General features: G+C 40.8%; 1 long non-coding RNA gene across 6 annotated transcripts in view; it reads right to left on the bottom strand.

Moving 5' to 3' along the window:
* LOC126527452 (uncharacterized) overlaps positions 1–14,576 on the bottom strand; it is a 25,259-nt gene extending 10,683 nt beyond the window's left edge. The window contains exons 1-5 of one of the 6 annotated variants that reach the window (XR_011892842.1): positions 14,452–14,576; positions 12,097–12,181; positions 4,287–4,363; positions 2,966–3,017; positions 1,910–2,034 (exon numbers count right to left, since the gene is read on the bottom strand). This is a non-coding gene — a long non-coding RNA (uncharacterized lncRNA). Of the gene's footprint in view, positions 1–1,909; positions 2,035–2,965; positions 3,575–4,286; positions 4,364–12,096; positions 12,182–14,451 lie in introns of those variants that run through there. The other 5 variants (XR_011892843.1, XR_011892844.1, XR_011892845.1 and 2 more) reach the window with 5 other exon arrangements.

Genomic DNA, 14,576 nt, shown 5'->3' with positions numbered 1-14,576 from the left:
CATTTTCTTTGTGTGCAAAAGATAAATATGCGTTGCATTCACCACTAAGAGAATGTATTTAATGCTGTTCTTAAGTTTACAGCCTTACAGCACATGACACAGATATTCATGACAAATGTGTGCATGTCATACAGACAGCTGAAATTTCAAATGAAACGCCACTTTCCTCCCTCTCGAGAAAGCGCCACACCCAGCCAGAGTCAAGGCAACACAAACAAACAGTGCGACGCAAAACACAGTCGTGTCGCTCGCCATGACGCATTACTTCGGTAAATCGCCCAATTCAGAATGCACAATGCCACGGTGGAAAATGTGCCACGCAACAAAAATGGATAAGAAAAAAAAAAGCGGGCGGTGCTAGTCACGTGAACCCGATGTAGTTCTTCGGCTCAAGTATGTGACAAGGCGAGGAAGGAATGTCGCTTGCGGATGCTACTCAAGGCAGAGGGAGAGTGTGTCTCTGTTGGCAGTCATGCTCACCTCATGGTGGTCTGGTAAGAGGGCATTCAATTTCTTCTGTCTCCTCTAATAATGAACCAGTTGTTACGTTTCGCCTACAACGCGCGGTAATGCCGGCGCGGATGCAACGGACGCAGGGGCTTCGTTCAAAGCGGCGGACATTTTGGCCCGTGCGACGCCGCCGCAACGCTTCCCCGCCAAGCGTGTCCAGGCGTGTTTCAGTGCCACGTGTCTTCGTGTGTGCGTGTGTGTGTGTGTGCCCTCGCTTGTCAAAGCGCGGCAGCCGGGGAGCGGAGTTCCCCGAATGAGGAGCCTGGAGGTCTCTCGGCTCAACCGTTCGCGCCGCCGAAGTGAGGGTTGGCGATGCGTCACTACACTCGGTTCAGCAGGTCTCTCGGCTCGACCGTGCGCGCCGTCGTGGGCTCATGCTCCGCCGTCCCGTGACCTTCATCCCGTGACCTTCCCTTTTGGACCGCGACGCCGAGAGTATAAGAGCAGCTGCCCCGGACGCCAGGGGAGAGGCTCCGATTTGTACTGTTGAGTTACGTGCTCTCCCGTCTCTCCACTCCGGTCGACCTGACCGGCCGCTCTTTTGCTATGTTAGAATAAACAAGTTGTTCTGTTACCAGTCTTCTCTTGCTTTGCCGGGACCTTCGGATGCTTCCAGTGCCCCAGGCCGCCAGGCCAACGCTACCCTTGGGGCTTGCGACCCATTGGCAATAACGGGCGTCAGCACCGAGACCCCAACAACTCGTGCCAGCGGTGCGATTCCAACACAGTTTAAAAGATTATTTCGGTAAAGCAATGCCAGAAGTCTGAAGTCATTACTCCAAACATTCATCATGGATATGAAGTCCAATGCATGTGGAACTGTCGAAAGTGGTTCACTCATATTCTTCTCATCTACTTTCAAGAAATTTCACACTAAATTGATCTAGACCTCTGCATTGTCACAAACAGCAGGAAGCAACCTTGAAGTCTGTTTTGAATTCCTCATTAATGCATGAAAATCCAGGATGCAGCAGCCAAGTAACAGTCTACTACACATAACTCCATCTTCACCTCTGTTCAGGCAATGAAATACAGTTTTTACCATAGCGAACATGAGATGTTCACTTGTTGGAGATGCAGCTCTTAGCCTGTCTACATATGACTGTGACATTTAAAGAAGATGCCAGTTATTTAAAACTATGTTATTAAAAAAACATCTTTCATGTTCGTAACATGCCTGGAGGCAATAATAACCAGCTTGAAAAGTAATTATGTCCCATGGCTGTATTCGGGTCTCAAGAAGCTTTAAATTGCAGTGTAAGCTAAAACTTGCTAGGGGGCCTGATGTAAGGCCCTCAAAAAACAGGCCAAACGGGGCTAAATGTTTCTTCAATAGGATGGAAAGTGCGCTGGAAAGTTAACACCAAATATAAATGAAAATATATTAATTCAGACTTACCACCAGACTTTCACAATTCGAGTCTTGTTCTCCAAGGTGCATTGCCATTCTGACTTGTCCAGCTAGTGAGAAATGCAGTTCGTATTGCCTCCGCCAATGTGTTGCACATGCACAAGTGATGAACGCTACAAAATGAGAGCAGCATTGAAGATAAACTGAGCAGCTGTAAGTGCACGCACTGTTGCTTCTACGCACAATATGGAAACTTAAACAGCAGAGGTAAATTTCGTTAATAGAATTGCGTAACACTTCATTCCCGTTCATATTGAAACATAAGTCGACTCTGAATATAAGACAACCCCCTACTTAAAGACGTCGCATTACAGTCCCCTTTATAATGGAAAACTACATGTTCTATAAAAAATTCGGCACTGAAAGCACCATGCCCCGCTTTGCTTCAATTGTGTCGCTTACATCTTTTGTGTACCCAGCAGAAATTCTAGATTCTAAGCTTTTGTTTTAAATGTAACAAACCTCGTCAAATTTGGTGCAGTGGTTGCCGAGAAAAACGAATAGTGCGTTTACATGTATTTAGATTGGAACACCCGAGCTAAAGCTTTCTCTTAAACGCGCCCGCCACGCGGAGGCATTGCCGAGCCCAAACCGACGGAGCAGTATGGGATCCACATTTTGTCTGCTGGAGGCACCGCCAAATTATACTAAACAAAGAAACGTTGCGTACACTTAGTACACGTACAAATTTCCTCTTTATAGCGACAATGTAGGGGACTACGGCTTGCACTGGCAGCCGGCTTTACCTATGCGCCGCCAGTCTGGTTCCTCAGACGTGTAACGATTGCAACAGTGTACGCGGCGGAAAAAGCACCTTGGACTCCTGCAAGACCAGACAAAACCTTGCCTCTGTGCATTATCTAACTCCTTCTCATTACCGTTAAACAAAACTCGAGAACGCAGTCAAGAATTTCGTATTGAGCTGAGAGTACGCTGCACAAGGTCTACTGAAAGACGGAACTTTTAACGACAACTTGTAGGCTAACTTCAAGATGTATCGATAAGTAACTGTTCAATAACTGTAGAATAAATACGTCCACTTGCCTGTCTGTTCACGCCAATACCGCAAGCTCTTTTCAGAAGCACGAGACGGGCGCTGAAAAGCGTCGAGACATTTCATTCGGCGAAATTAACTGCTTGCATTTCCAATGCAGCGAAAAATCAAGCGAACGATTAGAGTGTATTAACGATTTCGACGATGCAGTCGGCCATTTTGGGAAGCTTTAGGCATGGATCGGCTTGGCTATAGATGCGCACAATCTTTGGAAGCGACTTTTTTTTTTTTTGTCACCAGACGAAAATCACTGTGTTAAACTTTTTTTTTTTTTTACAGAGAAGATATGTTTATACTAAGGGTATGGTGGCTAGCATACACTCTTAAGCATAATTACACCCTTTTGCCACACAACGATAATCGTCATCTGCTTGTCCGCATTTCCTTTCTTTAACGCGGCGAGCCCGGTACTTTCCTGTAACGAACGGCATGCGCGTTATCATTCCCGACAGGAAAGTAACAGGCAATGCTATCATGCTGATAACGCGTGTGCCGTTCGTTACTGTAAACGCCGCCAGAAGTGGGGAGCAATTCCATGTGTCTTGAATGACGCTTGTACAGTTATCGGTCAAACCGCCTAATGTTGCCACTTCTCTGTTGTGCTTATGTGGGCTTTTTTCTAACCTTCACGGTGGGCGCAGCATGTCTAGAGCCGCAGCGTCCTGCGCTCTATGCGGTTGCACGGGACTGGTGGCCACGCATCGTTACACAACCTCCCAAATAACAATAAGAGTCAGTTTTGGCAATTGGTAGAGCAGTAAACGAGGGATCCAAAAGAAATGTGATTGTTCCGCAAATATATATTTCTCTATAATTCTTCTAGAGGTAATTAAAAAACGAAACTAACTATAGTCGGATGCAACTTAAGTATGCAGCGAAGCCCCGCCCACGGCCTCATAGCCGCCAGCCACTGTTCCTCTGCGAGGCTGCAAATAATTCATACTTCAAACTTTTCCTGTTAGGCAAATAAGGCGGTAACCACAAAAATAATATTATTAGCACATAATTTTATACATTTTCCCTCGCCTATTAAAGTATAATAGGCGAGTATAAGTACAAATCTATCGTCCTCTACTGCGTCACAAACTACTTGCCCACTAAAACCAAGCGGCCGCCAAAAAATAATCCCTGGATAACCCAAGAAGTAATTCAGGCAAAGCGCCGTCTGAAAAGACTGCGTAGAACAATAAAAATTAAAGGAGGAGACGAATCCAGGGTGACGAAACTTCCTAATGCCATCGCGGAATTCAAGCTTGCAGCCAAACGAGCAAAAGAATATTATTTTAATGTAAAGTTACCGAGCTTTCTTACTAATAATCCCGGAAGGTTCTGGAGGCACTTTCGCACCAATGATGGAGAAGCGTCCCACTTAAGCCCAGAGGAAGAAACTGCGAAAGCCAACGTATATAACATTTTTTTTCAATCAGTATTTACTACAGACAATAACATTATTCCCCCCATTCTAACGAGACAGGGCGTAAGCATTGGCGAATTACACATTACGGACGCTGGCATACTTAATCTTCTGCTTAATCTTGACCCTAAAAAAGGCAGCGGTCCTGACAACATACCTAACGACTTTCTGAAAAGGTATGCGGAATGGTGCAGTAGATACCTCGGCATAATTTTTCGTAAATCACTCACGACTTCACAGCTACCGAACGACTGGAAAATTGCAAAGATAATACCTATCCATAAATCAGGCGACACAGCAGAAATTTCAAATTTTAGACCCATTTCATTAACTAGTACATCCTGTAAGCTTCTAGAGCACATAATCTTAAAGCACATAATGGTTTTTCTAGAGAGCACTGGCTTCTTGTCTCCCTACCAACATGGTTTTCGCAGTGGTTTATCAACAATAACCCAACTAACAGAACTAGTCCACGATCTTGCATATACTATCAATCACCGCGGCCAGACTGACATGATTTTACTTGATCTATCTAAGGCATTTGATTGTGTATGCCATAACAAATTAATCGCTAAAGTTGAAAGTGTTGTTGGGAAAGGGCTCCTTTCAGCCTGGATAAAAGAATTTCTAGCCAATCGTTCACAATTTGTAACCTACGAAAAAATGCCACCTAACACTGTCACCGTTACTTCCGGAGTTCCCCAAGGCTCAGTTCTTGGGCCATTACTCTTCTTAATAATCTATATTAATGACATCACAGCTAACATTGGTTGTAATATAAAACTGTTCGCCGACGACTGCGTTATCTATAGTGAAATCACTAATTATAACGATAACATCGCACTTAATACATCCCTCAACACTCTAGCTATTTGGTGCTCTAATTGGCAAATGTCAATTAACGTAAAAAAGTCTGTGGTCATGACCGTAACAAGGAAAACAAGACCATCTAACTTTACATATGAGATTAACGGCATACCACTCACTAAAGTTGAACAACATAAATACCTGGGAGTTACATTAACCTCAGACCTCAGGTGGGATAAACACATTTCGAATATCACGGCAGGTGCATTACGCAAACTATTCTTCCTCAAAAGAAGCCTTGAGCTCTCTACAACATCAACGAAGCTACCAGCCTACACAATGTTCGTTAGGCCGGTTCTCGAATATGCAAATACAGTCTGGTTTCCTCATACAACAACTAACATAACAAAATTAGAGGCAGTACAAAGAAAGGCTATAAGGTTCATTCAAAACAAATATATACGCACTGACTCACCGACTAATCTTCTAACACAGTCTGGATTGCAAATGCTATCTACCAGGGCAAAACACGCTCGCCTGAAGTTCTTGTTTCAGCTTCTAAAAAATAACTATAAGATAGATGTGTCCAGGTACATTTCATTTTCTGAGGCTCGAAAAACACGTAACAAACATGCGCACACTTTAACAGAATACACATGCAACAATGACACGTTAAAGTATTCATTCTTCCCCCTTACAATTGCTGAATGGAACCAACTTGATCATGCTATAACCGCCATCGAATCGTTGTCCGAATTTACTTCACAAGTGGAAGCTGCAGTGCGTAAATAAAACAATTTATCATCGCACGTGTCATCGTCAGAAATTTCGCATTGTGTTGCTTTCGACTTCCCACTTTTCTTTTTCCATTTTTGTTTGATTGTCGTTATGTGGACATATGGTACACTGTGTTCCCAAAATAAATTTTCATTACTGTACTACTGCTAGTCCTAAGATAATTGTTATAACTGCCATTTCCTGCTGATTGCTTGCCTAGATTGTTCTTTCTTTTTCCATTCGTGTCTTCTCGCTCTCAAAGTGTATGCTTTAAAGCGTATCCCTTCACACAACTTTAAAATTTCTTCACGCGTTAAGTGTTATCTTTCAGTTCGCTTCTATTTTATGTATAAACTAGTTAATTACGTGTTCTTAACTGCCAGAATCATGTTAATTAACTGTCATGTGAAAACTTGCATTTTTGTTTCTAAACTCAGCTTCTTTCTTATATTACCATCCTCGGGCAATTGTTTTCTTTTTTCTTCCTTTTTTCAATTAACTGTTCTGCCTAAATGCGTATTCATATACATGTCTACTGTATCGCCCAACTGCCACGCTCTCAAATGAGAGTAGCAGTATTGTAAATAAAATAAATAAATAAAATAATGGCGAAAGTCAAATTCTTTATTCAACTGAAAATTATAAAATGCTTGCTTTGCTGCAACTATTTGTTTTCAAGTTTCAGTGCAGTTGGCAGTGAAGTTTCATGAGTAAAACTGGTTCAGCAGTGAAATGAACTGTACCGCAGACTTTTGAAGAGTGAAATGCTCAGACTCCATACACTTTGTCCATGTCTGTTGCACACCTTATTGCTTCTGCCGATAAAAGGCTCTTCAAGAACAGCAGACTCTCCGGATCTATCAAGTACGACGCATTGTTGAAAAGGCCACATGACGATGATTTTGTTTGCTTTTGTGATTGGCTGGCTAAGTAACACAACCCCGCGCGGTTCATGTGCCATGGTTGCTATGTATTCTACTATAGAAATCTTTAATTTACATTTTCACTTGTTTACTTGTTCTTGGCAGTGTTCTTCCTGCGGTTCTTTCCAGTGTGAGTCCATTTGATGGGGTTCCTTGTTTGCCATGTAAAGGAGAGGTGCATCTCACAGGCCTACCTGTGAGACGCACCTTATTTCATTTCTCTTTTCGGGTTTATGTGTCTTTGTGGTGAATGGTCGGCATTATTCATATTTGTATAATAAAGGTACCCTTCCCCTAATTTGCATAGGAAGGAGACCTATAGCTTCCCCCCCCCCCAAAAAAAAAAAAAAAATTACTGCATACGCGCCTGCTCTGTTGCCATTGATGAAATGACACAGAGGAATGCATAGAGCAAACTTTAGAGTCTGAAGGCTCGCATCGATGTCACTGGTTGTCCTTTCCCATTATGCACCATTAGAAGCACTCATTGGGGTTAAAACAATGTTTGACTAGTTGCTAACATATTTCATAGTTTCCTTCCAGTGCAGACCCTCACTCCAGGATGCTGCAGGTCACACTGAACATTAATTTCGAAGTTTCAGTGCACTTCCTGAACCGCTCCCACTGCCAGATCCATCCACAGTAATTTTGGGTAGTTATTCCCGTAAAACTTCCGGGTTCCTTGCCTTGGCACTCAACCTCAGTACACTGTAGCTACTAGTATAGGTGAGAAAATTATGCTGTATAAACAGAATAAAAGGCAATTTCCTAAACATGCAAAAGCATGCAAGTTCCTTTAACGCGCAAAAAGCATGGATAGCAGGCATATTTCTAATTTAGTGTGTTCACTGTGTGAAAGCTTACATTTACATATATGGAAGCATAGAACAAATGTTTCAAAGCATTAATTACATCCTTGAGCTTAATAATTAACATTAAAAAATTCTGTATAATTTGGGCAATTTAATCTTACACATAAAACCAATTCATTCAGTTTTGCAGACACTAAGTGGGCTCAAGTTTTACTATGCCTTTTGGAAGGATGACACAGGAACATAATTTCTGCTGCAAAATGTTTTCCAGTAAAACATCCAATTGGGAAGAAAAGCATTCTAAAAACAATACAGGGTTTTCAGCTTACTTATCCCAAATTAATTATGGAGTAATTTTTTACCGGTGTCTTTTATAGTTCTTTCAACAAAGAAATTATTGCCATGTGATGCTTTGTGCACTACACACAAAGTTCAGTGAATGACAATGTCATTCATGCTTAAAATAAAAAAACACTGCTTCCCAAGTGTTGCTAGCGGCTACTTCCTAATATAGGTTATAGGCACTCAAAGTTCAAAATTCTCAAGTGGAAATGAGAGTGAAGAAAGGCAAATAAGGAGGTTAAAGTGAAAACACTGTATTAGGCACACCTGCAACTAATAGAGAAGAAAACTCAACTAACAACTCCATGGAGGTAATAGCAGAAGTGACAAAGTATGGAAAAAAATAAACGAAGCACTAAATCGGAAGTCAGTCGATACACAAACAGATACGTTGAACATTGATTGCACTTTTGTAGGTGGTACAGAACTTGCAGACCGTTTTAAAAATTTTTTTGTTAAAGTAGGATGCATAGATCACGACATTCAAGATACAATGGATGCCGCTTCCTTAAGAGAATCTTTATTCCTAAATATTACTAGCATCCCTGAGGTGATTACAACATTTTCATCCTTGAAAAATAGCCATAGTCAAGACGTAGATGATTTAGAAATTAGGCCAATTAAGTGCATCATAGACTTACTTGCACCTGCAGTAATGCACATTTTTAATATTTTCTTGTCAACCGGAGTTTTCCCGCATAATATGCAGGTAGCGAGAGTAATAGTTCACAAAGGAGGTGACAAAAATAATATGGGCAATTATTAGCCAGTATCTATACTTCCTGTGCTATCAAAGGGACTAAAAAAAATTGTTAACTTTTGTATTAATAAATTTTCGCAAAAACATAGCCTGCTAACCGACTGTCAACACGGGTTTAAGAAAAAGCGGTCTATGGAAACTGCTTTAAGTATACAGAAGGAGCTTATTCTAGAGAACACTGACAAAAAATTTCTGACTTTAGGGTTATACTTAGACTTCAGCAACGCCTTTGATAGGGTCAACCAGAAATTGCTGCTGATAAAGCTGGAAAAATATGGCTTCCGAGGAATAACACTTGAACTTATCTGATCTTATTTAGAAAGCCGACATCAGTTTGCTGAAATTAATGAGAACAGATCGCAGATAAAATCTTTGACAGCGAGTGTGCCCCAAGGTAGCATTCTTGGCCGGATACTTTTCCTGTATTACATTAATGATATTGTACAAGTGAGCGATATGTGTAAATTTGTCACGTATGCAGATGATTGCTCTGTTTTCTTTACAGGTAGAGATTTAAAAGAAATAACGCCTATAGCAAGCTCCGTTTGTTACGGACTTCGAGCATGGTCTAAGGCAAACGGCCTCATCCTCAATGAAACCAAAACAAAGTGCGTTATTTTTCATGCTCTGGGAAGTTCTACTACATTGCCAGATAATATTGTGTGGGGTCTGTATAAAATTAACCTTACGTCATCCATAAAAACCCTAGGCATAATACTCGCAGAGCATATGTCCTGGAATGAACACGTTAGTCATGTTTGCTCAAAGGTACGAAAAGTTGTTGGTGTGTTAAATTGCAATTTAAGTGCATTACATTTTCAAGTTAAGTGTCTCATTCATCATGCTCTTCTCCATTCACACCTCAGTTACTGTTCACTTATATGGGGTAACACTACAGCGCAAAATATTCAAATGCTGGAAATACTTCAAAAGAAAGCAATTCGGGCGATAGCGAACGTTTCTTTTTTCGAGCATACGCAAGAGCTTTTCCAACAAAACAGAATAATCAGAGCCCGTGACATATATAAATTCAAAACATTACTAAGCTATAGAAATGCTATACTGGGAAAACTCTATTCATTCCTAGCCCCGGCAACTCTACAACAAAATAGAAGTGCATATTCATATCGTCACCAGGCACTATGGCAGATCCCTTTCTCACGTACTAATTATGGCTGCCAATGCCTTAAACATACACTACCGTCCCTACTTAACTATTTTAACCAACAACATGTTGATGTGTTATCTCTAAACAAAACTAAAATATTGGATTTGTTCTTATAGATGTGTATTGTTAACTTCTCCAACAGTTCCGCAGAAGTTATCATATATTCTCATTTTGTTTATACATTCACACTTGTAAGTACTATTCCTAGAATCCGGGTTTCCGCTGCAGTGATTGTGCCCGAACCACGTGGCAGGGTTTCGTGTTGTAAACTGGATGCTGCAAAGGGCGTCTTCGCGTTTGTTAAAATTCAAGGATGTGATGACGCCCTGGGCTACGTTGCCGTGATGTCTGTCGCGAAAGCAGCAGCCTATATGCAGATTTTCTTTTTTTATGTTTTTTAACATAGATGCACATACATATTTGCAAGTATGTAAAATAATTTCTGAAAAAAAGAATGTTTCCTGATGGTAACTTAACTTGTGTTTATTGTAAACTTCTGTGAAATTTGTTATATTTATATATGTATGTATATGTATGTGTGTGTATGTATATATATGTATACATATATTGCTTTTGCATTCTTATTTATTTATTTTACAATACTGCAGGCCATCGTCAGGCCCATGCATGAGTGGTTACAACATGGAATACAGTACAAAAAAAGAATAAAGTGAAACTAGTGTATCCAAAACAAAGAGCATTAGCACACACAAAAAAGAACACACTCAATAAATATATACACTGTTTAAATGAGCCGTCCGGGAAGCAGGAGAAACAGCGTTTACCATAAGAATGCATCTACAGAGGCTGCATATGAAATACAGGTAATATCACCATTCGAATTCCAGATTCTCAATACTGTCAATAATTGCGTTGGCAGATGGGCAATTTACGGCTCTAGAGGGTAGTATGTTCCAATGGGAAATGGCGTGTGGGAATAAAGAGTACTTGTGAGTGTTATTATGGCTGGGATGGTGTCGTATTGATTTATTATGGTTGGTTCGGGCAGAAAGTCTGAATGACGCTTGAATTTATGTTGCTTGTGGTATTCGATAGGAGCCGCGATAAAGTAAGTATAGAAATTTTAATCTGGAAATCATTCTATGTTGAGCCAGTGATTGAATGTTAGCCTTGACGCGCAGGTTCGTAATGCTCGTTTGACGTGAATATTGTGAATATATAAATCTCAATGCTAAGTTCTGTATGCGTTCTAGTTTCTCGGTTAAATACTTCTGGTGCGGGGCCCAAATAATGTCAGCATACTCTAAAGAGGGTCTAATGAGGGTTTTGCATGCATTTAATTTAACACTAGGAGGTGTGTTTCTAAGTTTTCTTCCCAAGAAATGTAGTTTACCTAGGGCCTTGTCATATATGTTATTTATATGAGTTTCCCAATTTAATTTCGTTGTAAGAGTGACCTCGAGATATGTGACCTCCTCGTATTTTCTTAGTGATATATTGTTTATTGTGTATGTAAACTGAAGCACATTTTTCTTGTGAGTGAAGGAGATACTGGTAGTTTTTGATGCATTCAGTTTCATCCCCCAAATGTTGCACCAATTTTGTACAGCAGCTAACGAATCATCTAGTTTTACCTGATCCTCTCTGGTATTCACTGTTGCGTACACTACGCAGTCATCAACGAATAGGCGGCTGAACGCATGAACGAATATCATTGATGTAGATCAGAAATAGGAGGGGCGCAAGAACCGAGCCTTGTGGAACACCAGAAAAAACGTTGACGCAATCAGACGTAATATCATTCACAGCTACGCATTGCTTTCTGTTTTCGAGATAGTTCTTGATCCATGACACTGTTTTCTCATGTACACCAATGGCAATTAGTTTAGTAATAAGATCTGGATGAGGAACAACACCAAAGGCCTTTGAAAAATCTAAGAAAATGGCATCTATTTGGCTTCTGTTATTTATTGTGGTAGCTACATCATGGATTAACTCAGCTAACTGAGTAATAGTACTTAGACCTGAACGGAATCCATGTTGCCGGCTGTATAGTAGGTTATTATTCTCTAAGTGCAATATTATGGCCTTATAAATAATATGTTCGAACAGTTTACTGGATGCACATGTTAATGAAACAGATCTACAGTTACTTACGTCGAGTTTAGAGCCAGATTTGTGCACAGGTATTACTTTGGCCCTTCGCCAGTCGTCAGGTATCACTGAAGTTTCCAAAGATCGCCTGTAAATTACGTATTTTGACGTCCAAACTGCATGTTTTTGCAAAAATGCATCTGATATAAGATCAGGGCCACAGGGTTTCTTTACATCCAGTTTTTGTAAGAGTCAAAGAATTCCTTGTTGGTCGATATCTATTTCAGGCATTGGATTCTCGAAATGATAATGTAGTTCTGTTAAATACAGATAGAAAAAATTCATTAAATTTGCTTGCTATGACGTCAGGCTGAACAATCGTCTCGTTTGAAACAGTAATCTGCGATACGGTGTGCCACTCCCTCGATAGGTAGCACCAGGATTTTTGTGGTTTATTCGTCGTGTAAGAAGGCAGAGTAACAGTGAAAAAACGCTCCTTGGCCATATGTTTATCTTATCTTGTAATAAGCGTACGAGATCTTGAAGGTCACGTGTGGTTTTCTTTCTGCGCTTCCTTTTAATTTTTCGTTTTATATGTATTATTTCGTGCGATACCCAAGGATGTTCTCTGTTCACTCTTTTCTTTCTGGAGGGAATGTAGTTTTCTTCACAAAAGTGTACAATATGCTTAAAATGTAACCATAATTCATTTACGTCATGAAGTAATGAAACCTGCAGAAAGCAGGCGTTTAAATATTCTGAGATAGCATTGTCATCCGCTCTTGAGTAATCCCTGATAACAGCAATCGATGGCTTAACGCGTTCACAGTTTCCTAAAATCGGACAGGAGAATACAATAGTGTTATGGTCTGAAATGCTATTTTCAACGTTTAATGTGTTATTTTGAAATAGACTGCTTACGAACATCAGATCAAGCACAGAACATGACTGACCAGCTATTCTAGTCGGTTTGGAAACTAGCTGGTCTAGAGAGAAGGTAAATGACATGAACAATAGTGATTCAGCACTTTTTGCGTCGGAGCTGTTGTGCGAAAGATTAGACCAATTGATTCCTGGTAAATTGAAATCACCCGTGATAATAATATTGGAACGTGAATAAGTGTGTTGTGCAATGTAATCATGCATAACGTCTAGGTATTCAGGGGGCGCATTCGGAGGTCGGTATACGCCACCCAGAAATATGCTTTTTCCATTAAATGTAAGGTTACACCATACGCTTTCATGGTCAGGTAGGCTGTTTAAAACTGTGAATTTTATGTCAGATTTAATTGCGACAGCTACACCTCCCCCCCGCGATTCTCTGTCTTTCCGTATGAGCCGATAAGAAGGTGGAAACACTTCGGAATCCTGGACGCTTTCCTGAAGCCAGGTTTCCGTGATGACTATAACGTGCGGTTGATGGGCTGCAACTATGCTTTCAAGTAGGCTGGACTTATTGACTACGCTGCGCGCATTCAGTGATAACACTCTGATACATTTCGCACGTTGTTGTCACGTGCCATCGCAAGCTGCTGGGCCAGCGTGTGCAGAAGTTTTCGGTTTAGATAGTTCAATTCTTCTGACCTCACACTCATTCCATATAAAGGTGTTGCCATTTATTTTTAGTTTATCAAATAACAGAGATACCTTTGCCCCTTTCGCCTTGTCACTTACTGCAGAACACCATAATTTAGCACGTGTGTCGCATACTTTCTTTGAGAAATCCTCGGATATTGAAATCCGGCTGTTTTTCACCTTGAAGCAGCTTGATAATATTTTGTTTTTCTCAGCGAAGTTGAATAGCCTGATAATAACGGGGCGTGTCCTTTGGCTTTGCTTTGTACCAATTCTGTGAACTCGTTCTATTGAGTTAATTTCTATTCCTAGGATCTTCTTAAGTATACCGTGCACTTCTTCTTCAAGTGTTTTAACATCTTCATCAGAGCTCTCTCTTAATCCATAAATTACTAGGTTATTCCGCCTACTTCTATTTTCTAAATCATCGACCTTCGATGCCAGAAATTCTACTTGCATCATGGTAGATTTACAAGATTCCTCGCAGTGTACTATCCTGTCTTCGCATTCTTTCCATAATCCCCTTTCATTCTCAATAACTGTCATTCTTTCTTGCAAATCTGCAACTATTGTCTCCACATGCTTGATATTTGAAGACAGTTGTTTCAGTGTTTTGTTCGTTTCCTTTTGTTCTCTTAGAATGTGTTTCATTAGTTCCTGCTGCGAACATTCATCTGAATCAGAGTAAGGGCCTGGATTTTGTTCGTCTCCGGATGTTAGTAACATTAAGCGGACAACATTAAAACAACCCTGCAACATAGCAACACAGCATTGTGGACTTGGGAGCACCGTTAACGTTACGCCGTTGTATCTAACTGAAGAGACTAAATGCTGGTCACTAACCTGTGCGATCAGAAAAAATTTGATCAGCATCCGTGCTCGTTCAGTGCTTCCAAGTCCACTGAAGGGAACGTCGAAAAGGCTGCTGCTTTTATCCGGGTGCCACGATGTCTCCGTCGACGTCACCG

Source organism: Dermacentor andersoni, chromosome 2 (assembly GCF_023375885.2).
Source record: "Dermacentor andersoni chromosome 2, qqDerAnde1_hic_scaffold, whole genome shotgun sequence".
Classification (NCBI taxonomy): Eukaryota; Metazoa; Arthropoda; class Arachnida; order Ixodida; family Ixodidae; genus Dermacentor; species Dermacentor andersoni.
Note: the sequence above shows the minus strand (reverse complement) of the source record. Positions and strands in the feature narration are given on the sequence as shown.